Source organism: Bubalus kerabau, chromosome 3, assembly GCF_029407905.1.
Source record: "Bubalus kerabau isolate K-KA32 ecotype Philippines breed swamp buffalo chromosome 3, PCC_UOA_SB_1v2, whole genome shotgun sequence".
In the NCBI taxonomy this organism is placed as follows: Eukaryota; Metazoa; Chordata; class Mammalia; order Artiodactyla; family Bovidae; genus Bubalus; species Bubalus kerabau.
In genome coordinates, this window is record NC_073626.1 from 98,900,788 (window position 1) to 98,926,227 (window position 25,440).

Here is a 25,440-nt window from a genome sequence, read left to right on the forward strand (position 1 = left end):
ATATCTTACATAAATGGAACAGAGAATGGGGATTAAACACTAGGCTTTGGGTAGGAAAAATGATTATTAGTATTAAGAATTTGGGGAATAACTAAAACAATTTTCCTTGTGTTAATACAAACATTAAAGTTAGGACAACCATCCAGGTAAAACTGAATTATAATAATAGACTATTTTCATGCACAGTTTGGCAGAACTCACTGGAATCATTGGGAAAAGGTTACCTAAAAACACATGCTGGCAGATGGTTACCTAAATGATAATTTTTCTTAAAATAAAACTAGTACTCCTGTATTTGGAAAAACATGGGAAACTTAATGGGTGTAAAATGTCTTATTGTGATCAGTGAAAACACAGGAGACATTCATTTAAGTAGCCCATTTCAGTTACTCATTAACCACTGAAATTTTAGCTAATACTGAGGAGGAAAATAAATACTGTTTTAATAGGAATAATTCATTTAATATATAATACATAAACAGTTTGTGAGCTTATTTCAGGGAAACCATGTACCACGTTTATAATTTGAGTTAAGCCTTAACACGAAAACTCATCTATCAAGTGTCAGAGACCCTTAATAACTGCCACAATAAGACATCATTTACTGTTCTGCCTACCATGTGTGAAACTCTGAAATAGAGACTGTAGTAATGCAAGGAACAGTAAGCCATTATCCCTTCCATGTTTTGGTCAAGTTGTAGAAATAGGCCTTCACACACAATAAGGTAATGAAACAAATCTAAGCAGCACGTGCTTCGTAGTGAGTAAATGGTAACGGTGACAAGTGTCATCAAAATGTCAAGGTTGGGGATGTAATTTTTCAGCTCAGCTGGTCTGAGAAAACTTCTAAGAGATTGATTGGCTTTGGACTGTGTTAAAAATGATAGGTAGAATAGGTACGGTCTTGAAAAAGAAAATAAAAGGTGAACTTAAGGCAGGCAATATAGGGATGAGATGAAGAAAAATGAAGATAAAAAAATTTCAAGCTGTATTTTAGTAACCAGCTTGGCTTCCTTCCAGTTTTCTATCCAAGAATGAAGAAATGAGGTTGGGAATGCAGATGGAGATCAGATTCTGGGGGATTTAATTGTAGATACAGGAGCCATTGAGTAGGGTAGCATTCATCCCCAAAACTGTCACCAAAGACACTTTCTCACTCCATCCTTTGTCTTTCTGTCACTCTACACCCTGAGGTCTTTGACTCTATAAATAGTCTTGTCCTGTCTGTGCAGTGTTTCATGTCTCATACTTCTTGTTCCATGGCTATCTATGCTTTGAAATTAGCAGTCAGATTTCATTTTGCTGCATATTTTTTTTTCTGAGCAAATCCAAAAGACCAGGCAAATTTTTATTAAGAAGAATTTTCAGGGAACAGAACCTAGACTTAAATGTCAAAGGTATTACTGAAGAAGCAATGACAAGAGATTTCACCATATCTCCTCTTATGCCCCAAACTATCTGTTCTTAACTTGAATTTCATGCATTTTATTTCCTTTCAAGATGACATCAGCTTATTGACAATTAACTTAGCTCTGATTCACTTCCAGTATCCACCATGAAGTCATTCATTTATTTATGCAAATTTATACCCTTATGCTATGTTGAGAACCATACCATGGAACCCAAAGAACAAGATAAAAACAAACTCCAATACAGATCTTGCTTTGAGAAATTGACTATGCAAATGGATGGTGGCCAGATCATATATAAAAATAGGATTGTGACCTGCTGCCTGCCCAAGAAACCAACCCCTTTATCTAGAATAAACAACTCAGAAAGCCAACTTGCTGTAAGTCAGACTTGCAGTAAGCCTGATTGCTATCTCTCATTACAATCCAAGAACCTAAACAATAACTTCTATAGAGATTGGTGCAAAATGGCCAGGACTTGATTAGTAACCAACAGCTTCTCTAACTGTTGTCCCTGCTTCAAGCTTAGAATCACTTGAAGGGAGAGCACTGCCTTGACAGAGTCTTAGTAGTACCTCAGAGAGGGAGGGGCAATGTTGGGATATTACTGAAATTTTAGAAGACTGGTTTATGGTAGAACTTTCATGTCAGGCTTCCCTGGTGGCTCAGAGGGTAAAGCGTCTGCCTGCAATGCAGGAGACCCAGGTTCGATCCCTGGGTCAGGAAGATATCCTGGAGAAGGAAATGGCAACCAACTCCAGTACCCTTGCCTGGAAAATCCCATGGATGGAGAAGCCTGGTAGGCTACAGTCCATGGGTTGCAATGAGTCAGACACGACTGAGCGACTTTACTTCTTCACTTCAGTTTCATGTCAGGGGGCTTGATTAGGATTGGAAAAAGATCATGACAGAAAGGTTAGGATTACCGGGCACAGCAATGAGAATTGAGAAACAAGGAGTCTAGGTGTAAACCATCATTTGATGCTTTCTGTGAAAGAGTTATTTGGTCTTTCAGAAAGTTCTTGGAATAAAGAACTATTATCTTCCAGGCAAGAGTTTCCTGGAATAGTTATGTTGATGAAAAGATTGGAATAGTGAAATCTGCTTAATCTAATAAGCTGTGTAGATGGTCTTGATTCTCATATCAGTTATTTCCTGAACAACACTTAGTGGAAGAATACTACTCAATATTCCCCAGAAACCTGCCCAAATTTAGCTAGAAATCTTTGCTCATGAGAGTGGTACCCAGGCAGTCTGACAGCCGAGTCTGTGTTCTTAACCATTACTTGTTGCTGCATCCAGACCCTACACCTACAAATTTAGGACAAGTGATAAAGCTAAATCTTCCAGGTCACTTGCCTTTGTTCTGATTAGCTGTTATGTAGAACCCAGGTCCAGTTCTGAATTGTGACCCATGATCGGGAGCTCTAAAAACATCCTTTCCATTGTCCAGGAGGTCTTTAAGGAGGCCAGCAATGGCACCTGGACCATTGGACCTTAGGACTTAATTTTGAGTTCCATGTATCCAGGGGTCAAATGTTACTAACTTAGACTCTGCACCAGGCAGAGTGGATGAGAGACGATGGTGGCCCTGAGGCTACAGAGACCCTCATATTTGGAAGGAGCAGAAAAATCAGAAGCAGGCACTTCTGCATGCAGGTGAAGTTTGAGAACAGGCTTAACAAATGTCAGTGAGGCGTTCTGAGCACTGGTAGTGAGGAATCTTATTGGTATCTGAATCAATTAACAACCCCGGGAAGGAGCAATATTTGCTCAGTGCACCAGTTGGACTCAGTTTTGTTTGCTTTTGAGCCCAGTGGCAGAAAAATATCCAAGCAGGTGGCTGAATCTTTTATTGAGACAGTAGCTGGAATTTATTATCTTATTGAGAATGGGGTAAAAACCTTCCTATGTTATTCATGGACTACTTTTTATGATCCAAAGGAGCAGTCACTTAATGGCTAGAGTGAAGGCAAATTAATAATACTAGATCAGACTCTCATCCCATGCAATCAAATAGATGTTATTGTCTATTGAGTTATGTGGCTTAAGAATCTCACCTAATCACAGTAATAAATAATGGGGTAATTTCCATGCCAACTGTTAACAGTTTCCTTGCTTCTAACCAGGGTTTTATATCATTGTATTTCTACCTTTTGGAAACAATGACATATATATATATATATATATATATATGCATATAGTATGTAATATAAATTAATATAATATTTAAGTTATTTACTTGTATATTTAAAAATTTTGGAGATAACTCAGAAGATGAGAAGCACAGTAGAGTCTATATGGGACTTATAAATATTCCTGTGTCTTCCTTCAGACTCCATCCCTGTGTCATCTCAGACACTCACTTTGCTTTGTTACCTTAGAGTGGTTTTACCATCACCCTAGTGTTCTAGATGCAAATGTGCCCTAATCCCCACCTTCTTGGGGATAGGTATTTGCCTTATAGTTCTATTTTAACACATCACTTTTTGCATACTACTTTGGTCGTGTCCCTATTTGTTTTCTTTGCTAGACTGCCCCTCTGTCCTGTTTTTTACCTCTTGAAGTAAGTGATTTCTCTGGTTGACTCCCATGTACAGTGACACATAGGGAACTCTATGTGCCCCAAATTGCAGAGCCAATGAGCACAGACCCAAGATTGGAACCCAGGCAGTCTAGCTCCAGAGTCCAGGATCTCAACACTCTGCTGCCTCTCCTGTGAAAAGCTAGCACCTTGCCTTAGAGACATGGTTTGTTGAATGCATCGCTGTGCTCACAAAGATGATGTGTAAGCATAAGATAGCATTACTGTGAACATGGACTGTTTCTTGGGAGCAGATGTGGTTCAGGATACTTGCCAGTTCTTACCTCTCTGAAGGAGTGTCACCTCTTTTTGGTCCTTGCACCCCGGTAGTGCTGCCCTGGGTCTCTGAATCTCTCTAAGGGAAAGAGGGGAGGACTAGTACTGAAACTGCTTCTATGGGCTTGGAAGATTCCTCTTGGGTTTAGAGCATTCCAGGCTCTAAACCCAAGCTGCATCCCTTGTAGATAACTTGTGTGGTTATCCTTTGGTGATGGGAATTGCTCTTATTCATCACATGGAGTAAGTGAAGCGAAGTAGCTCAGTCGTGTCTGACTTTTTGAGACCCCCATGATCTGTAACCTATCAGGCTCCTCTGTCCATGGGATTTTCCAGGCAAGAGTACTGGAGTTGGTTGCCATTTCCTTCTCCAGGATATCTTCCTGATTCAGGGATAGAACCTGGGTCTCCTGCATTGCAGGCAGACGCTTTACCGTCTGAGCCACCCTACCATACATGGAGTAAGAATACCTAACATGTCCTTCATATTCTCAAGAGTAGGGGAAATAACATGAAATAGACTTTCTTTTCTGGTAAATAATTCATTTTGTTGAAAGAATAGTTACTATCACACTTCATTTCCATATCCTCAAAGTCTCATTTTAAGACTTAACAGTTACTAAATTACAAAAAGAACATTTTGAAAAACACTCTGCTACATTCCTCGAGACAATTCCTAGTGACAATACATATGGAGAGTAAGATACTAATTCTGGATCCAGACAGACGCTCTTTCGGTTCTCTGAGTGGCATTTTCCCAAGCAAACTACTGAACCTTTCAGAAATGAAACCTGTGATGTCTAGCACAGGTTGTACAGAATACATATCAAAGAGTTCCAGTACTCGTTGTCAGATGGGTTCTGATATGTCTGGCTGATGGAAATTTGTGTATTTGTGAATTCAAGGAGTGTTGGGAAATATTTAAGCTCTTTTATTTTTATCCCTACTCATGGTAAATAAATAAGCCTTTGTAAACAAGCAAATGTCATACATCTGAGAAAGATTCTGAGGACAACTGCTAAAATCAGATTTTTTAAATTAGAAAGCAATAAAATATATGTACTCTAAATAATTTATATAAAGGTGCTCACAGTCACTTCTTGGGAATAATTTTTTTATTAGGATAGGAAAGTCCTATGGCCAAGGGACCTTGTTAAAAGAAGCTTGACATTCAAGTGTAAGCTGTCTTGTGTATAGCTCTGTGATTTACCCCATCTGACTGATACTCCTAAATCCTCCTGTGCATCATGAGAATGGTATCTGGTTATTTGTGTTGTGGATTGTGTGTATGTATGTACACATGATTGTATGTATGTATGGTGGAGCTAATCAAAGGATGATAACCGTGGTAATCAAGACATAGAAAAAAGCCTTATAATGGAGAACAAAACAAACACAACAGAGGGTGGAAATCTGAACCACATATGACAGAGAGAATAGTATGACTCCATACATTTATAAAATTTGTGAGTAAGACATTGACAGAGATTGGATTTTGAGTTAATCTTACATATTTTTAAAGGGTGACTCCAGATGGTATTTTGGTTAAAATCAATTCAACAATATTTATTTATTTTAAAGCTTTTTATTTTGTATTGGGGTATACCTGATTACCAAAGTTGTGGTAGTTTCGGATGAACAGTTAAGAGGTTCAGCTGTACTTATATACATGTGTCCATTCTCCCCCAAACTCCCCTCCCATCTGAGCTGCCACATAGCACTGAGCTGAGTTCCATGTGCTATATAGTATGACCTTGTTGGTTATACATTTTAAATGTAGGAGTGTGTACATGTACATCCTAAACTCCCTAACTATCCCTTCCTTGTTCTCTAAGTCTGTGAGTCTCTCTGTTTTGTAAGTTCATTTGTTTCATTTCTTTTTAGATTCCACCTATAAGGGATGTCATAGGATATTTTTCCTTCTCTGACCCACTTCACTCAGTATGGCACTCTCTCTAGGTCCATCCATGTTGCTACAAATAGCATTATTTCATTCTTTTTAATGGCTGAGTAACATTCCATTGTATATATATGTAGCTCATCTTCTGTATCTATTTCTCTGTTGATGGACATTTAGGTTGCTTCCACATCTTGGCTATTGTAAGCAGTACTGCAATGAACAGGGGAGTGCATGTATCCTTTCGGATCATTTTTTTTCTCTGGATATATGCCCAGGAGTGGGATTGCAGGGTCATACGGTTGCTCTATTTTTAGTTTTTTAGGGAACCTCCATACTGTTCTCCATAATGGCTGTACCAATTTACATTCTCACCAACAGTGTATGAGGGTTCCCTTTTCTCCCCACCATCTCCAGCATTTATTGTTTGTGGAGTTTTTTGATGATAGCCATTCTGGCCTGTGTGAGGTGATATCTCATTGTAGTTTTGATTTATATTTCTCTAATAATTAGAGATGTTGAACATCTTTTCGTGTGCCTCTTGGCCATCTGTATGTCTTCTTTGGAGAAATGTCTATTTAGGTCTTCTGCCCATTTTTTGATTGGGTTGTTTGTTTTGATGCTGTTAAGTGTCATGAGCTATTTGTAAATTTTGGAGACTAATCCCTTGTCAGTCACATCATTTGCAAACATTTTCTCCCCATCTGTGGGTTATCCTTTGGTTTTGTTTATTGTTTCCTTTGCTGTGAAAAGCTTTTGAGTTTAAGTAGATCTCATTTGTTTATTTTTGTTTTTATTTCTATTATTCTGTGATTTATGTCAGAGAGTGTTCTGCCTATGTTTTCCTCTAGGAGTGTTATAGTGTTTGGTCACATTTAGGTCTTTACTCCATTTTGAGCTTATTTTTGTGTATGGTGCTAAAGAATGATGTAATTTCACTTTTTAATAAGTAACTGCCCAGTTTTCCCAGCACCATTCAGAATTCAACAATATTTATTAAATGCCCATGTGTCAGACAGGGTGTATCAATGAGCAAAAACCATGGTACGTGACCCATACCATACCCCTACCATGGTGTGATCAGGGACTGTGTCAAGGGCTTATGGACATCATTGCATTTATATAACATTCACCTCTCAGTGAAGACAGGAGATCCAGAGATTAAGTGACTTTCCCAAGGATACACAGCTAATAATTAGCACTACAAAGATCATACCCTTAAGCTCTTCTTTTTAGTTTTTTACTGTGCCGTGCGGGGTCTTAATTCCCTGACCAGGTATTGAACTTGTGTCCCCTTCCATGGAAACGTGGAGTCTTAATCACTGGACCACGAGGGAAGTCCCAAGTTGGATTAACTATTAACCCCACTTTATACATGAACTGACTGGGGCCCAGAGACACAGATGACTAATCTAAATTATGTTTACAGTAAATGGTAGAAGGAACTGTATCTCACATGTTTAGTTTCTCTGATGGTGCTTGTTCACTGTTCCATATTGCCTTTGAAAGTGAAATTAGCTCAGTCATGTCTGACTCTTTGTGACCTCATGGACTGACTATACAGTTTATGGAATTCTCCAGGCCAGAATACTGGAGTGGGTAGCCTTTTCCTTCTCCAGGGGATCTTCCCAACCCAGGGATTGAAAGCAGATCTCCCGCATTGCAGGTGGATTCTTAATCGCTGAGCCACCAGGGAAGCCCTATTGCCTTTACACCTACAAAACTAGATCTGTAACACCTACAAAACTAGATCTGTAATGCAATTTGTATACATTTCTAGTATTATAAAATACCATTTAATAGTTGAAATTGTGGAAATGCAATATAAGACTGTCTTCATTTGGTAGACTTAATGTATCATGGGTGCAGAATAGCCATGATTTAAAAAAAAAATGAGTATTGAATAGTTACACTTGAACCTTCATTTTTAAGATAGGCTTAAGAATTTTCAAAATATACTGCTCACATTTGAATAAGGAATTATGTTATTTTTAATGTTTCTAAAACAATTTTTGCTTTTCAAATTTGAAGTACTACTTTAATTATTCACATTAGTTAGCTCATAAGGAAAAAAAAACAGAGAAATCAAATGAATAAGTTATTTAGGTGTCAGTAACATACTAAATTATTAGGATGGTTGAGAGCATTTAAGAATAATTGCAATATGAAGATTTCAGGTAATTCTGTTTAAGTGATTCATAATTTCCTTCTTCTTATTACTTCTGTCCCTTATACCCACAAGCTGAAAGTTAATAGAAAACAGGAGCATGGTGTGTGTGTGTGTGTATGTGTGTGTGTGTGTGTGTGTGTGAGTGTGTAGGCTCAGGATATTACATTTGTGTATCCAAGGATTGGTTATTTTATTCAGTTTATTTGGAATTCAAGAAAGCAGGAAACACATTCAACTCTTAAGCATCATGGGAATAGGTCGCATAACACAGTCAGAAACCTCTCATAACAAATTAAATATAGCCAGGTGTGAGGGAAAATAAATTCCATATGTTTAAAAATTATTGGAGCAGATAGAATTTCACTGGAAAATATAAGTGAAATTTGAAGGTCCTTTCATTAAAGTTTATTAAACTGTAATATGTCTGATGGTCATTGGTTGTCTGAAAACAGGGTGAAGTTACTATTGTAGGTATTTGTTCAATTTACCTTGTACAAACTAGACCTATGACTTAACTTGCTCAAAATAAGCTTCCTTTATTTTATGAGTTAGAATATTTGCTGAGTCCTTATAAAATGTCTGGAGCCATACTGAATCTTTGGAAACTTCTTTATTCCCGAGAGATGGCAATGTGTCCACAATCTAAGATGGCAAATGAACTCTTACTCCAGCTGAGGAAGAGCTTTTACAATAAGCCTGACCCTGCGTTAAGTTGTAGTTAAGCATATTCCATGCTAACCGCAAGCCTATGAGGTTCTGGTATTGTCCTCTTTGGTCAGATGGAGAGATGGAGAGGTTGAACAATCCACCCAACTTTTCCCATCCTGTAAAGATCAGTATTTGAATTGAGATCTGCCTGGTTGCAAAGCATTTCCACTGAATCATGGTACCCCTCAATGGGGAGAATTACAAGGTGATGAAGAAAAAAGAAAACAGTGAGAAGAATGCCTGTATAGAGGGTTGAGCAAGGCTGTGAAGAGATGGTAGAAGTGGAGATGTAGGAATAAAGTTACTCGGCTCCTCCTGGGTCGGTCCTCCTTGTTCCTGGACCTCAGGCATCCTTCATGTACTGCCATGCCTGACCTCTAGTCCTGAAGTTGTGTTCCCAGATGGCGCCCTCTGTCATTTCTCCACCATCAGGGTCCTGATCACTCATTTCATCCCTGCTGTTATGGTGCTGTCTCTAACAGCCTCATGCTCAGTCCTGGCGGACCTTGACCTCCCATTATTAGGGCGGCTGCCTTTTTTTGGTTATAAATAGTCACTTGCTTTTAAGACATTGATAGATTTATAGTGATTCTCTAAGTCACTATGTTGAGAATAATTTTTTTCTCATTGGGAGGATTAGTTGGTTGGTTGGTTGGTTGATTATGTCTATGACTAGAAAAGAAGGGAGAATGTAGGCAGACTCTTGAGATCCCATGGACTGTAGCCCACCAGGCTCCTCTGTCCATGGGATTTCCCAGGCAAGAATATTGGAGTTGGTTGCCATTTCCTTCTCCAGGGGAATCTTCCCGACCTAGGGATCAAACCTGGGTCTCCTGCATTGTAGGCAGATTCTTTACCCCTGAGCCACCAGGGAAGCCTGAATATTAGCTGATTAGGTGACTATCCTCTAGCTAATCTGATAAATAAAAATCCTGTATCTTAAATGCATAATGAGCAACCATGTGCAGGCATTGTGTCTGCTCTTGGAGTTAGAGAGATGAATATACCATCCTCCTTGTTATACTGATTATCATTTTTAGACAGTTTTTGAAACATACTCATAGACTCTCTTGGTCATCTCAACAGGTGTGGTAGTCAGAATATGGTGAATATGCATGTGTACTCCAAATGAACTAATCTAATAGAAATTTCTGGCCAAATGAGAGGAATACTGTGTCAGTTGGGAGTGTTTTCAAAGGAGAACCCAAATCACAACGACTTAAATGAATTAGGGAAGTCCTCAAGAATGCAGTGAATATTGAGGCTGTAGTTTCTGCCCTTCTCCTGGCCTTTCCCTCATGGTGGCAAGATGGCTACCGTGGCTTCAGCCATCTTGTCAGGTGAAGGCACGAGCAACAAGGGAAATGGAAGGCACTTCTACCAGGAAAACAAACCCTTCTCGATAACCCCAGAAAGTTTCTGTTCACTCTGGCTGAAACTGTGTCACATGGTCCCCTCTAGCTGCAAGCGAGGTTAGATAATGTTTATTTGGCTGTACCCAATAAAATTGAGGTTATATTTACCATAGAAAAAGAAGAAAATATATTACATAGCCAGCTAGTAGCATCTGCCACAGATACATCTCCAAGGAAATAGGTTGGTCATTTAGGGATTTGAGGTAGAAGTGGGAATGTATTACCATATAAAGAAACACACTTAAAACCTGGCTTTATAGTTGGCTGTATCCATGTAGGCTGATTAGTCCCATTTGGTTTCTAGTTTCCAAAAGTACCAGGGTCCATGGCAGCTCTTTCCAACAGTTGTCTGTGGGTGCACATGTGTTTGAATATAGCAGTGTATTTCTGTGCATTTTCTAAAATGCAGTTTAACAGCCCAAAGATAATGAGAACCTTACATTGCAAATCACTTCTTTTTTACAGGATGTCTTTGGCACTAGCCATGAAGTTAATGAATACTGTTGTTAGAACCATGCTCCAGTATGGAATATTTCCATGTCATGGAAGTGCAAGAATGCCTTAAAGCATAGCCCCTCAGGATATCAATAAGTTTCCTGCTGATTGGCTTCCTGATAAAGAAGGTGTGTGATTTGGCAAGGTAAGAAATGAAAATCATTGGGTATAAACTTTTGGTACCAGGAACACATGTTGAAAACTGTCAGAGCTTAAATTCAGGAATTTAGGGTTTAGAAGACAATATACTTCTTATACTTGTTTCATTCTGAAAAAGATTGTAATAACTTTCTGGGGAGATAAAATTACATCTTTTTTGGTAATCCCGGGGAAGAATGGAGGGTGAAGACCAAAGGAAAGAGAATAGAAAAGACAGTGACATTTATTCATTGTCTGTGTGCCAGGAACTGTGCTTGGGGTCTAGAATATATTAACTCACTAAATCCATGAACAAGCCTGCTGCTGCTAAGTCGCTTCAGTTGTGTCTGACTCTGTGCGACCCCATAGATGGCAGCCCACCAGGCTCCCCTGTCTCTGGGATTCTCCAGGCAAGAACACTGGAGTGGGTTGCCATTTCCTTCTCCAATGCATGAAGGTGAAAATTGAAAGTGAAGTCACTCAGTCGTGTCTGACTCTGAGTGACCCCATGGACTGCAGCCTACCAGGCTCCTCCATCCATGGGATTTTCCAGGCAAGAGTACTGGAGTGGGGTGCCATAGCCTTCTCCAAGAACAAGCCTACAAGCAGGTATTTATATTCCAATTCTAGAAATAGGTAACCTGAACTGTAGAGAGGTTCGGTGAATTTCCCAGGATAGCATAGCTGGTGGGTTGAAAGTGCAGATCTTGCTTTTTCTCCACACTACCCTGTAGAACTGGTAAAATATTCTGAAAAACACTATATCTATACTCTTAGTTTAAAAAATGTACTGGACACACCACCTACCAGTTCCCAACGTTTCCTTCCCAGCTCTGACCTGTTCCTACTTCATTTCATTTTATTCTGCTTCAGTCTATATGGGGTTAATAAGTTCAGTTCAGTTCAGTTGCTGAGTCGTGTCCGACTCTTTGCGACCCTATGAATCGCAGCAGGCCAGGCCTCCCTGTCTGTCACAAATTCCTGGAGTTCACTCAGACTCAAGTCCATCGAGTCAGTGATGCCATCCAGCCATCTCATCCTCTGGCGTCCCCTTCTCCTCCTGCCCCCAATCCCTCCCAGCATCAGAGTCTTTTCCAGTGAGTCAGCTCTTCGCATGAGGTGGCCAAAGTACTGGAGTTTCAGCTTCAGCATCATTCCCTCCAAAGAAATCCCAGGGCTGATCTCCTTCAGAATGGACTGGTTGGATCTCCTTGCAGTCCAAGGGACTCTCAAGAGTCTTCTCCAACACCACAGTTCAAAAACATCAATTCTTCGGCGCTCAGCTTTTTTCACAGTCCAACTCTCACATCCATACATGACCACAGGAAAAACCATAGCCTTGACTAGACGGACCTTTGTTGGCAAAGTAATGTCTCTGATTTTTAATATGCTATCTAGGTTGGTCATAACTTTTCTTCCAAGGAGTAAGCGTCTTTTAATTTCATGGCTGCAATCACTAACTGCAGTGATTTTGGAGCCCCCAAAAATAAAGTCTGACACTGTTTCCACTGTTTCCCCATCTATTTCCCATGAAAAGATGGGACCAGATGCCATGATCTTCGTTTTCTGAATGTTGAGCTTTAAGCCAACTTTTTCGCTCTCCACTTTCACTTTCTTCAAGAGGCTTTTGAGTTCCTCTTCACTTTCTGCCATAAGGGTGGTGTCATCTGCATATCTGAGGTTATTGATATTTCTCCCGGCAATGTTGATTCCAGCTTGTGTTTCTTCCAGTCCAGTGTTTCTCATGATGTACTCTGCATATAAGTTAAATAAACAGGGTGACAATATACAGCTTTGACGTACTCCTTTTCCTATTTGGAACCAGTCTGTTGTTCCATGTCCAGTTCTAACTGTTGCTTCCTGACCTGCATACAAATTTCTCAAGAGGCAGGTCAGGTGGTCTGGTATTCCCATCTCTTTCAGAATTTTCAACAGTTTATTGTGATCCACACAGTCAAAGGCTTTTGCATAGTCAATAAAGCAGAAATAGATGTTTTTCTGGAACTCTCTTGCTTTTTCTATGATCCAGCGGATGTTGGCAGTTTGATCTCTGGTTCCTCTGCCTTTTCTAAAACCAGCTTGAACATCAGGAAGTTCATGGTTCACATATTGCTGAAGCCTGGCTTGGAGCATTTTGAGCATTACTTTACTAGCGTGTGAGATGAGTGCAATTGTGCGGTAGTTTGAGCATTCTTTGGCATTGCCTTTCTTTGAGATTGGAATGAAAACTGACCTTTTCCAGTCCTGGGGTCACTGCTGAGTTTTCCAAATTTGCTGGCATATTGAGAGCAGCACTTTCACAGCATCATCTTTAAGAATGCCTCTAAATGCCATCTTTAGAGATGAAACTAACAGGAATGGGAAGAAGGCACAGCTAGAATCAAGTCTCTCCTGACCACCTCTCTTTTCTACCTTAATCCCAGTACAAGGGAACCAGTTCATAGACATAGAACAATAGATTTATTAGGATCATAAGTGTTTGCAATGCAAATGTACAAAATACAATTTTATCAATAGAATAATATTAAGATGTTGTTAAATCTGAACAAGCCAGTTGCTTCTCTTTTAATGTAACATTCTGGGTTTATACTAATTTGTCCAGAGTAGGCACAGAACTCCTGAAGGTGGCTAAGCAGACAGCTCAGGAGCTGAAAGAATGACCCCAATGGTAAATCTAAACAAATTGCAGTTACCTAGGACTTTTCATGGGGCTTCCCAAGGGGCACTAGTGGTAAAGAATTCGCCTACCAATGCAGGAGACATAAGAGATACGGGTTTGGAAATGAAGGGAAGATCCCCTGGAGAAGGAAATGGCAACCCACTCCAGTACTCCTGCCTGGAGAATCCCATGGGCAGAGGAGCCTGGCAATCTACAGTCCTTGGGGTCGCACAGATTTGGACATGAGTGAGATGACTTTCACATCTCAGCCCATGTTATGATCGTACTATGGGGATTTTCCAATCTAAGGTGAATTAACTTGTGTATTGTAGATCACGAGTTCTTACACAGGGTATGCTCCTGATTCAGAAGGGGCCTCCTGAATATGAGTGTGTATGTTTTAAATTTATTGAATGTTATTAATATGGGCTTCATTAAAATGGATTGAGCAGTGAATGAAGGTTTGGTTTTCTGCAGCTTCTTCCCTCTCTGAGGGAGTTCCTCAGGCAAACGGTTTGTAGGTAAGTTAGGGTAGTTAGGGTTAGGGTTAGCGATAGGGCCTTCCAGGCCTCTGTTTTCTGTTTTTCATCCCACAGTGTCAGAAGAATTGAAGTGAATGAGATTCCTCTCTGAAGCCAAGATGCTGGCTGATCATTGCTTCTCACCTCAAGCATTTGGTTGAAGTGCCATGGACTCAAAACTCGCACCCCTCAATTTGCCTCCTCTGGGTGTTCCACATAATGGTTGTGAGCATGTTTACTTTAAGTAATTTATCTTCTAGACAGCTGATATATCTATCCACCCATCATTTCATTTTTAAAACAGGAATTGTCATTCCCTCTAGCTAATGGTAGTTGCAGCTGTTCCCTTTTGGTTACCCCTGGTTAACCCACCTGCGTAACGGGTAGACACAGGTAGTTATAATAGGCACACACGGGCTGGATTTAGGTAGGCGTGATTTTGTCAGACAATGAAATAGATAGTTCCCTTATTTTAAGAAGTTTTACATGGTAGTGAGTCTTTCTCCTCTCTCACCCTCTGTACCACCTCCAACACACCTTAGCCCAGTTGTTTTACATTAAGGCTGAGTTGTTCAAGGCCAGCCTGGTGGATGTGTGGTCTGTGCAGTCCTATTGGGTCCCCTGTTCAGAAGGGCCCCACACTCAGCTCTGTGGTTGCTGTCTTGAAACTCTTCATAATTTTTTGACAAGGGTCTCTGCATTTTAATTTTGCGCTAGGCCTTGCAAATTATGTAGCTGATCTTGCCTGGATTATCTGCTTTCTAATTGCCAAAAGCAAATGGTTGGAGAGAATGAGAATAGAAGGTGGCAATTTTATAATCCCAGAAACCAAACGCTGTGATCAGATGCAGACACAAGAGACATGCTGAGTATGAGTGGAGCAGGGGTGCAGGATGTGAAGTAGTTTTCCAACTTTCAAGTCACATTTTTGCATGAGGCTTAATTATAGGATTTATAATGTGAATTCCTTGAGTAGAAAGAGGCTTGTAATAGTGTCATTTGAAAAATGCTTTCCCAAGTCATGTGCTGATGCCTTTTGGGTTCTTGGTTCTTTATTCCTGCTCCCCCATAAGCTCACATAATCACAGGTGTATGGCAAACCTGTTGTACGACGGCCTGAGTAACTAGAGATCTGTGTTCCCAGCACCTGAGGGTGAAACTGCCTCTTCTTTCTCCCAGGCATCCTTCCCATTTGCCTACTTGCTGCACAACTAACATCCAGCTTACTATCAAGTGCCAGATTTTTTATTTATTTGAAACTATAAACAGCAGTCTTGCTACTGCCATCTTTTGTGAAATATAGCCATGTCTAGTTTGGGATTCATAATTTTCAACAGCAGGCATATCTTCTGCTTTTCCTTAAGTTGTATTACCCTTTCCCTTGATTGTATGTTAAATTCCGTCACTTTGTATTTCCTGAATTTGTCCCCTGCTAGTCCATAGCTTGTTTCCATTACCTTACTTCAGTCCCTCAAAACTTCTCTCATGGGTAATCACTGTAACTGATCCTTAACTGGTGTTAAATTAGTCCCATATGAAACATACTCCTCACTGAAGCCTACATACTATTGTTCACATGGATTATGTGCCATGTATTATTCTAGGCGCTGAGGATTCAAATGGAGGATTCCATGAGTCCAGAGAGAATCATTTATACAGACCAAAACTTGAATGGTGCTCCCTGGAAATATTTTTGAGCCAAGATTTGTGGAAAAGAGTCGTCCTGTATGCAAAGCAAGAAATTTCAGGAAAAGTAAATATTATGTTCCTTCTTTGGTTATGAACAATCTCAGCAAATAATTTCTGAAGACAATTCCTTCTTCATTAGTATCAGTGTGTTAGTTTTGTCAGACAAACCTGAATATCTTCTGGTTTGAGGGATTTCCAGAAAATCTCCCTTATTGGAGACTGGGTACATGTATCTGTATGGCTGAGTCCCTTCGCTGTTCACCTAAAGCTATCACAGCATTGTTAATTGGCTATTAGTGAAAGTGTTAGTTGCTCAGTCGTATCCGACTCTTTGCAACTCCATGGATCGTAACCCACCAGCTCCTCTGTCCACAGGATTCTCCAGGCAAGAATACTGGAGTGGCTTGCCATTCCCTTCTACAGTGGATCTTTCCAACCCAGGGATCAAATCCCAGTCTCCTGCATTGCGGGCAGATTCTTTACTGTCTGAGCTACCAGGGAAGCCCTGATTAACTATCCCCCAATACAAAATAATAAATAAAAAAAAAAGAGAAAATCTCCCTTATTGAAGATCCTTTTTCTCCATGCTTATTTTCCTGCTGTTTGAATCAAATACACTTGTTGGTTTCCTCAACATGCCAACTTAGAGTTTTTTTTTTCTATTCAGTTCTTTACACTGATGTAAACAGGCCTAATAAATACATTAACTTTTTTTTTTATTGTGGCAAAATATTTCACATAACACAATATTTACCATCCTAGCCACTTTTAAGGGTACAGTTTAGTGGCATTAAATACATTAACAATGGTGTGCAGCCGTCACTACCGTCCATGTCCAGAACGCTTTCCATCTTGCAAGACTGAAATGCCATACCCATCAGACAATAATTCCCGGTTCCCTCCGTTTTCCAGGCCCCTGGCAGCCAACCTTCCAGTTCCTGTCTATATAAATTGAACTACTTTAGCTACATCATGTAAAAATAATGGTATCATACAATATTTTCCCTTTCGTGACTGGCTTATTTCACTTAGCCTAATGTCTTCAAGCTTCATCCATGTTATGGTATGTGTCAAAATTTCCTTACTTTTAGAAGCCAAATAATATTCTATTGTAGGCATACACTCACCATATTTTATTTATTCATTCATCTGTTGATAGACTCTTGGGTTGCTTTTACATTTTGACTGTTGTGAATAATGCTGGTATGAACATGGGCGTTAAGCTTTTTTGAGTTCTTATTTTCTATCCTGGGTATGTATCCGGAAGTGGAATTGCTGGATCAATGACGATTCTGTGTTAACTCAGTAAGTCCATTTTAAAAGCTCATGATTTGTATTTTCCTCTCAGTTTTTCATTCCCTGAACTCTGTTTGTCATTCATAGTTCTAAGACGGTATAGTGATAATGCTGGGGGGTTATGGGGAGGAAAAGAGGATAGAGGTTATGGAGGAAGACAGGGAGACAAATGTTTTCTCACCCATTCCCTATTTCAGGCCATGATGCCAAGGTGAGGGTAGTTGGGAAAGACAGATTAAAGGGAAAGTTGAAAGCAGAGGAAAATTTGCTTCATTTCTCATTTGGGATTCACCTCAAAGGATAGTCTCAACACCACTATAGGCAGCCTTATCAAAGTAAAACTGGTAGATGCAGAAAGTAGCTAATGGCATTGATGGGTGAATTTGAGCAAGAATGAGGTACAACTTACAGACTTGGGCATCCGCTGGCCATGTATCTGCTGGGTAGACTTTGTGGACCAGACAGGGAGTGGCTAAGATGAGAGAGCCTTCAGGATGGATAAGAATGTACTACATGCTGAGGGTGGATCATGATGGCAAGGAGAAGAGAAGAGAACAGATCAAGAAGAGAACAGACCTCAAATTCATCAGTAACAAATGCCAACATGACAATCTATTAAAGACACAGCAGGCAAAGAATACAATCACTGAAGGTGATAGAAAGGAATAGGGAATACTCAAGGGATCAAATTATCTGAAAGAAATGATTATAAACAAAATTATCATTAGTGAAGAAGGTTAGGTGTCCTTATAGTCTCAGAGGATAGTGCATGAGGAAGATCAAAGTGAATGTAAGAATATAGATGAAAAAAAAAAAAAGAATATAGATGATTATATAGATTATCATGCTGATAAACCTATACCATGCAGATTTCCTCATTTTCAAATTAACTATGAGACTGGAGAATTCAAAAATGTAAGTTTGATAAGCACATCCAATTATTATACCTGTTTTAGTATAACTTCATAACTAATTCAATATTCTATTTTATTTGGGTGAGGAAAAACCATTCTCTGCCATTTATCTTCCTATCATGCATTCAAGTCTGAATCGGGCTTGTTGGATATGTAGGTCTCTTAGCAAGAGAGTGTTCATGCTTTAAATCTCTGTCACAGGACAGAGTATTTATTCATGTAGCAAATATTTCTTGGCCATCTGCTATGTTTTAAGTACTCATAAAAAATACTGAAGTATCAGTTCAGTTCAGTCGCTCAGTTGTGTCCGACTCTTTGCGACCCCATGAACTGCAGCACACCAGTCCTCCCTGTCCATCACCAACTCCTGGAGTTCACTCGAACTCATGTCCATTGAGTCAGTGATGCCATCCAGCCATCTCATCTTTTGTCATCCCCTTATCCACCTACCCTCAATCTTTCCCAGCATCAGGGTCTTTTCAAATAAGTCAGCTCTTGACATCAGGTGGCCAAAGTATTGGAGTTTCAGCTTCAACATCAGTCCTTCCAATGAACACCCAGGACTGATCTCCTTTAGGATGGACTGGTTGGATCTCCTTGCAGTCCAAGGGACTCTCAAGAGTCTTCTCCAACACCACAATTCAAAAGCATCAATTCTTCAGTGCTCAGCTTTCTTCACAGTCCGACTCTCACATCCATACATGACCACTGGAAAAACCATAGCCTTGACTAGATGGACCTTTGTTGACAAAGTAATGTCTCTGCTTTTTAATATGCTATCTGGGTTGATCATAACTTTCCTTCCAAGGAGTAAGTGTTTTTTAATTTCATGGCTGAAATCACCATCTGCAGTGATTTTGGAGCCCAGAAAAATAAAGTGAGCCACTGTTTCCACTGTTTCTCCATCTATTTGCCATGAAGTGATGGGACTGGATGCCATGATCTTAGTTTTCTGAATGTTGAGCTTTAAGCCAATTTTTTCACTCTCCTCTTTCACTTTCATCAAGAGGCTCTTCAGTTCTTCACTTTCTGCCGTAAGGGTGGTGTCATCTGCATATCTGAGGTTATTGACATTTCTCCTGGCAATCTTGATTCCAGCTTGAGCTTCATCCAGCCCAGCATTTCTCATGATGTATTCTGCATATAAGTTAAATAAGCAGGGTGACAATATACAGCCTTGACGTACTCCTTTTCCTATTTGGAACTAGTCTGTTGTATGCTAAGTCGCTTCAGTCGTGTCCAACTGTGTGCGACCCCATAGACGGCAGCCTGCCAGGCTCTGCCATCCCTGGGATTCTCCAGGCAAGAACACTGGAGTGGGCTGCCATTTCCTTCTCCAATGCATGAAAGTGAAAGGTGAAAGTGAAGTCGCTCAGTCGTGTTTGACTCTTAGCGACTCCATGGACTGCAGCCTACCAGGCTCCTCCATCCATGGGATTTTCCAAGCAAGAGTACTGGAGTGGGGTGCCATTGCCTTCTCCGAGTCTGTTGTATATCATGTACTAAAAGACCATTCCATTCTTTCTCCCTTTTGATAGTTTCCCAATATACCAGTCTCTTCTGCCTCACTTATGAATAATTAAAGTGGTACATCATGACTAAGAAAGAAGATAAGAATAGGTCTAGCACCCAAAGCTCATACCTACAGAAAGGACCACTATGTAAGGTGGTCCTTCCTAAGTGAGATTTCTTAGTTTTCAGAAAGTCATTTTGTTTTATCATTAACCCAAAGTAAGGAATCCTTTTCTGACATTTTACCTTGGGTTTTGTATTTACAGTTAAATCACAATTCTTGGGGTTTTGTGTTTATAGTTAAAATGTGGAGTGCATGGACATGTGTGTCAGTGGTGGGCAAGGGGTTGTGTGAGCATGTTTGGAACAGGCTAAGAGCTGTGACCTTAATTTAGCAGTGCAGGAGATTATAGAAGGAAATAGAATGACTAGGAGAAAGAAGAGGTGTCTTGAAAATGTGGATCAAACTCATGTATCTCTTGTGAACTATTAGACAGTCTATAGTTACCTCTCAGAAAAAATGGTAAACCCATTTGGAAATCAGTGTAGTTCCTTCCCAGTTGCTTTAAATGCACCCAGGGATGTTCCTGGCTCTCCAGTGGTTAAGACTTCACCTTCCAGTGTGGGGGTATGGGTTTGATCCCTGGTCGGAGAACTAAGAGCCCACGTATCTCATGGCCAAAAAGCCAAAACATAAAACAGAAGCAATTTTGTAACAAATTCAATAAAGACTTAAAAAAAATGGTCCACAATAAAAAAATCTTTAAAAAGAAATGCAAAACTCCGAAGGAGTTCTGACCATCATATCACTTGTACCCTGTCAAAATGATAGCTTCACTATTTACTTCAACTATACTTTATACTACTATAACACGGTATTGTACCAAACATCCTCATATTCAGGTATTTCCATACTTTTCTGATGATCTTTCTTAGAATAGATTTAAAGGTAGGGTTCCTGGATGGAGGTTGTGTGCATGCTTGCTGCTGCCAAGTCGCTTCAGTCGTGTCCGACTCTGTGCGACCCCATGGACTGCAGCCTACCAGGCTTCTCTGTCTATGGGATTCTCCAGGCAAGAACACTGGAGTGGGTTGCCATTTCCTTCTCCAATGCATGAAAGTGGAAAGTGAAAGTGAAGTCACTCAGTCGTGTCTGACTCTTAGCGACCCCATGGACTGCAGCCTACCAGGCTCCTCCATCCATGGGATTTTCCGGGCAACAGTACTGGAGTGGGGTGCCATTGCCTTCTCCCTGTGTGCATGCTTAGTCACTAGTAAATGAAAGTCACTCAGTCATGTCTGACTCTCTGCGACCCCATGGACTATACAGTCCAGTGGAATTCTTCAGGTCAGGATATTGGAGTGGAGACTTTCCCTTCTCCAGGGGATCTATGCAACCCAGGTCTCCTGCATTGCAGGCAGATTCTTTACCAGCTGAGCCACAAGGGAAGCCCAAGAATACTGGAGTGGGTAGCCTATCCCTTCTCCAGTAGATCTTCCAGATCCAGGAATTGAACTGGGGTCCCCTGAATTGCAAGTGGATTCTTTACCAACTGAACTATCAGGGAAGCCCAGTCACTAAGTCGTGTCCACCTGTTTGTGACCCCATGGACTGTAGCCCGCCAAGTACCCTCTGTCCATGGGGTTTTCCATGCAAGGATACTGGGGTAGGTTGCCATTTCCTTCTTCAGGGGATCTTCCCAACCCTGGGATCAAACCCATGCCTCCAGCGTCTGCTGCATTGGCTTGTGGATTCTTTACCACTGAGCCACTTAGGAAACCCAGGTGAATTGCATTCATTTGAAAAATATTGTCCTTCATTATTGGACAAAACTATGTCCCCACTTATGTCAGAAAACCCTTTTCCCACCACACACCAGCCTATAAGATTGCTTAAAGAAAATCTTTACTGGTTTTCATTTGCATTTCTTTAATCGCTAAAGAAGTTAATGTTTATATATGTTTTATGGCTGTTTTATATTTTTACTTTTATGAATTGCTTTTAAAAAATGTTCTGTTTTCCTCATAGGTTTATAGAATCATCAAGTAATAGCATGCTGAATGCATTTTTAAAAAATCTATCAAATCTTTTTTAACCTTGTAATGGCCCTCTGAAATGGCAAAGATAAATTTTATTGTTTTTTATTAGAAAGATAGAGAAGCTGAGAGCCTGCTTTCTCATAAAAACAAGCTAATGGTGGAAACAATCACAGAATCTTAATCTCATTTACTCCTTTTTGCTTCCCACTTTGTCCTGGTGCTTCTCAACCTAGTTGACTAGGGCCCCCTTTAACAAAAGCAGTAATTGAACATGAAGAGTATCCCATAAAACAAAGTAAGCTGACATGGGTGACTTCAAATGAAAAGTAGCCCAGTTCCTAGAGATGGAGTTTATTGGGCAGTTGTGAAGCATCAAAAGGGACAGGAAATTTAAAAAGAGAAGGATGAAACCAGCTCCTCCAAATACATCTGATGAACTAGGCATCTCCTTGGTCTGGGTTAACACCTGCACCTTGTAATATCATATGTCAGGTAAAATTCCAAAGCCAAAGAAACAGAGCTGAAGGAGGCCTAAGTCATAATTTGTAACCGTGTCAAGCTGCAGTGGAAGAAACTATGTAAACAAGATGGGTTATTTAGAGAGCTTTTGAAGTCCTAATTTCTAACTAATATGAAATACCTGAGGTGTCCAAAATTGGATATATATTTTGAAGAATTTGACACTTGCTTGGTGGAGGATGGTTCTAAACTAAACTGCATTCAGTCCCATTGAATAAATATATCTATTGTTGAAACTAAAAGGAGAAAGAGAAGCAAACTAGAGAGATCGATGGCTTTGTTTACATTAAATAATTCAGTATTTAATACTGTTCTGAAAAAAATTCCCATTTTCTAATTGTTTTTAAAGATATTCTTATATTAAAATACAATAAATAGTCAGAAGAAGACCTTACTGTATTTAAATTAGTTTAAATAAACTCAAAAGCCAAGCAATATTGTCACATTTTAGAATGACCATTTTATATATGTGCTAGTAATAAACTTAAGGAAATTTCTTTTGGGAAAAAGGGAGTAATGCCAGAAATAATTGTTAAATATAAAGTGATTTCAGGAAAAGATTATTAACTCAGAATTGCCCAGCAGACATATATAAATACTGAGGAAGTCTGAATTCCATTGGGATTTTCATCACTTAGTCCATAGTGTTAGCAAAGAAATCTGAAATCTCCCTATTAGCCTTCAGAGTGGTGCTCAAAGGAAATGTAAACCAGATGAGGTCTGTTTCCTGAGACCCAGAGCCAAAGCTGCCGGTGAGGTCCCAGGCACAAGAGGAAAGGAGAACACACAGCCACATTCAGGGCAGTTGAAACTTACCACGTCCTGACACAGAGAGAAATGAGGGTTATTTATTCTGGCGACCACTTGGCTGATAGAAGATATAAGGTCACCCAGCTGGTTTTGAAACTTAATTTACTATCTCCTAGACTCGCATTGTATTTATTTGAGAAGGAAGAGTAGCCAAAGGCTCTTATTTATTTTCCTGTGAACAAAGCTAGAAGAAGTTAAAGTGGATTTCTGAAGCATCTATTACCTGCTAAATGCACATTTCCCATTAGATTATGGGGTTGTGTTCCGGCCCCAAGTCATTTTGCTGGCAAGTCAGATTAGAGTGAAATTTATTACAGATGAAAGAAGGTGTCAATTTTCCAGTGTGGTTGCTCCTCTGAAGTGCTTACAACGAGGAAGAAAAAAGGAGTATGTGACATGAAGGGAAGAGATGATATTTGTAATATCGCGCTTAAGGATGTGTCATTCTAACTAAGATCATTAAAAAAAACGTTCATTCATTGAGCCTTTACTGGATATCTACTCCATGCCAGGCACTGCTTTCTGTATGCTGGGGAGGAAAAGATGAGTAATGGACACCAGCGAGTAGTGCTGCCAATTGAGTTGAGGAGCCCTAAAAAATAAAAAGTTACATGACCTGTTTGAACAGGATGAACTTGGAGAATTTAATATAATGAAGTATGAAAATGTGACCAGCAGTTTCTTTGAAGAAGCAGGCTTGGGAAATGGAAGATGAACTTGTATTTCTAACCACTGAGTTTTATCCCCAGGAAAGAGAGGAAAGTCCTTTTGTGTTCCAAAGATTTAAACTCTACAGAAACTGGCAATAAAATTTTAATTTTCACAGTAAAAGAAAACTGACAGGCTGGATGGTGGTGTAGTGGTGGGTGAATAAGGGGCTCCGGGGCCATCTCCCTTAACTGCAGAAACTGGTGCCTGAGTGCATTGCCCCATTTTCTGTGCCTCAGATGGCTGAGGACAGGTATCTGTCTCAGCTAGAGGCAGACCCCACTCAGGAGTCTTTCTGGGTGTTGTCACTAAGTTGTTCAAATCGGGATGCCTGCACTATTGTCTGTGGGGGATGACAGAGTCGGGGGTGCAGGTCCTCATCCCTGCTGGTCTGCAGGAAGGAAGCCACAAGAGGACCTCAGGCCACTCAGGGGACTGTTGCTGGTCAAGGCAGGGGCTGGGCAAGCAAGACTAGCTTTAGGCCTAAGCCATGGTGCAAGACCCCAGTGAGGCCCTGAAAAGACTTGCAAGTCTTTTCCCTACCCACAACCATCCCAGGAGACATAAGAAGAAAACAACAGGGCTTCCCTGGTGGTTCAATGGTAAAGAATCTGCCTGCCAATGCAGGAGACATGGGTTCAAGCCCTGATCTGGGAAGATCCCACATGCTGCAGAGCAACTAAGCCCCTGCACCACAACTGTTGAGCCTGTGAAGAAACTGGAGCCCAGGAGCCACAACTGCTGAAGACCACGTGCCCTAGAGCTCGTGCCCTGCAACTGGAGCGTAGTCCCTGCTCGCCACTAGAGAAAGCCCACCCAGCAAAGAAGGCACAGCACAGCCAAATATAAACAAATAAATACTTATAAAGAAAAAAGAAGAGAGAACAACATAGTGACAAGACTCAGAAAGACTCCTTGTGGTGTCGACCTCTAGCTTAGACAGGTATCAGACATGTTACGTGACGATGTCCACGCTTACATGTCAATGTGAAAATATTATTTTAGCAGAGTGAGTTATTTAGATTTTAGTGTAGCTGGATAGGAAAACTAATTATGATTGGGGTTGAGAGCTGCAGAGTCCCCATATGATTTTGTTGGAATCTGATTGCCTTCTGTGACATTCAAGTAAAGTGATTTGTCCCATGGTTGGAAGATTGTTGTGGCTAATTTCTGAGAGAGCCTCCCTGGTGTCATTTGGAGACTGTGTAGCAGAGACTTCTTGCAGAGTCATGTCACCTTCTATGCTACATACTTGCCAAAGAGGCAGCAATGAAAACGGGTCACCTGCCTCTAGGAAGACCTGGTCACTTTGCTCATGGAAACTGTCTTCCAGTTAAATGAGAAACATGCATAAGGGCAGTACAGGCCGGGATACAACTGGCCTAGGATGAAGGATTTCCACTCCATCAGCCTAAGCCAGCTTTGTTTTAATGCAGCCATAGACTTTTCAGCTGATTCTGCTTTATGGATGCACAATAACCAAGGTTGAAACTGAGGTTTAGTTGGCCATATTGTCACTTAACACATCAGTGCCTAAGCAGCTGAGTGTACATAAATAATGAGATCTGTGTTACTGCCTGATGTGGGGCAGGTCTGCTAGAATGACAGCCTTAACAGTACGACCGCATTCCAGGGAATCAAATGGACTACAGACCTTGAGACCATTTCCATCTCTCATTG

General features: G+C 40.4%; 1 non-coding gene across 1 annotated transcript; it reads left to right on the top strand.

Annotated features, from left to right (window-relative positions):
* The first annotated feature begins 2,063 nt into the window (after nt 1-2,063).
* TRNAC-GCA (transfer RNA cysteine (anticodon GCA)) lies at nt 2,064-2,136 on the top strand. Its single transcript has one exon. It is a non-coding gene; the product is annotated as a tRNA-Cys (tRNA).
* Nucleotides 2,137-25,440: the final 23,304 nt, after the last annotated feature.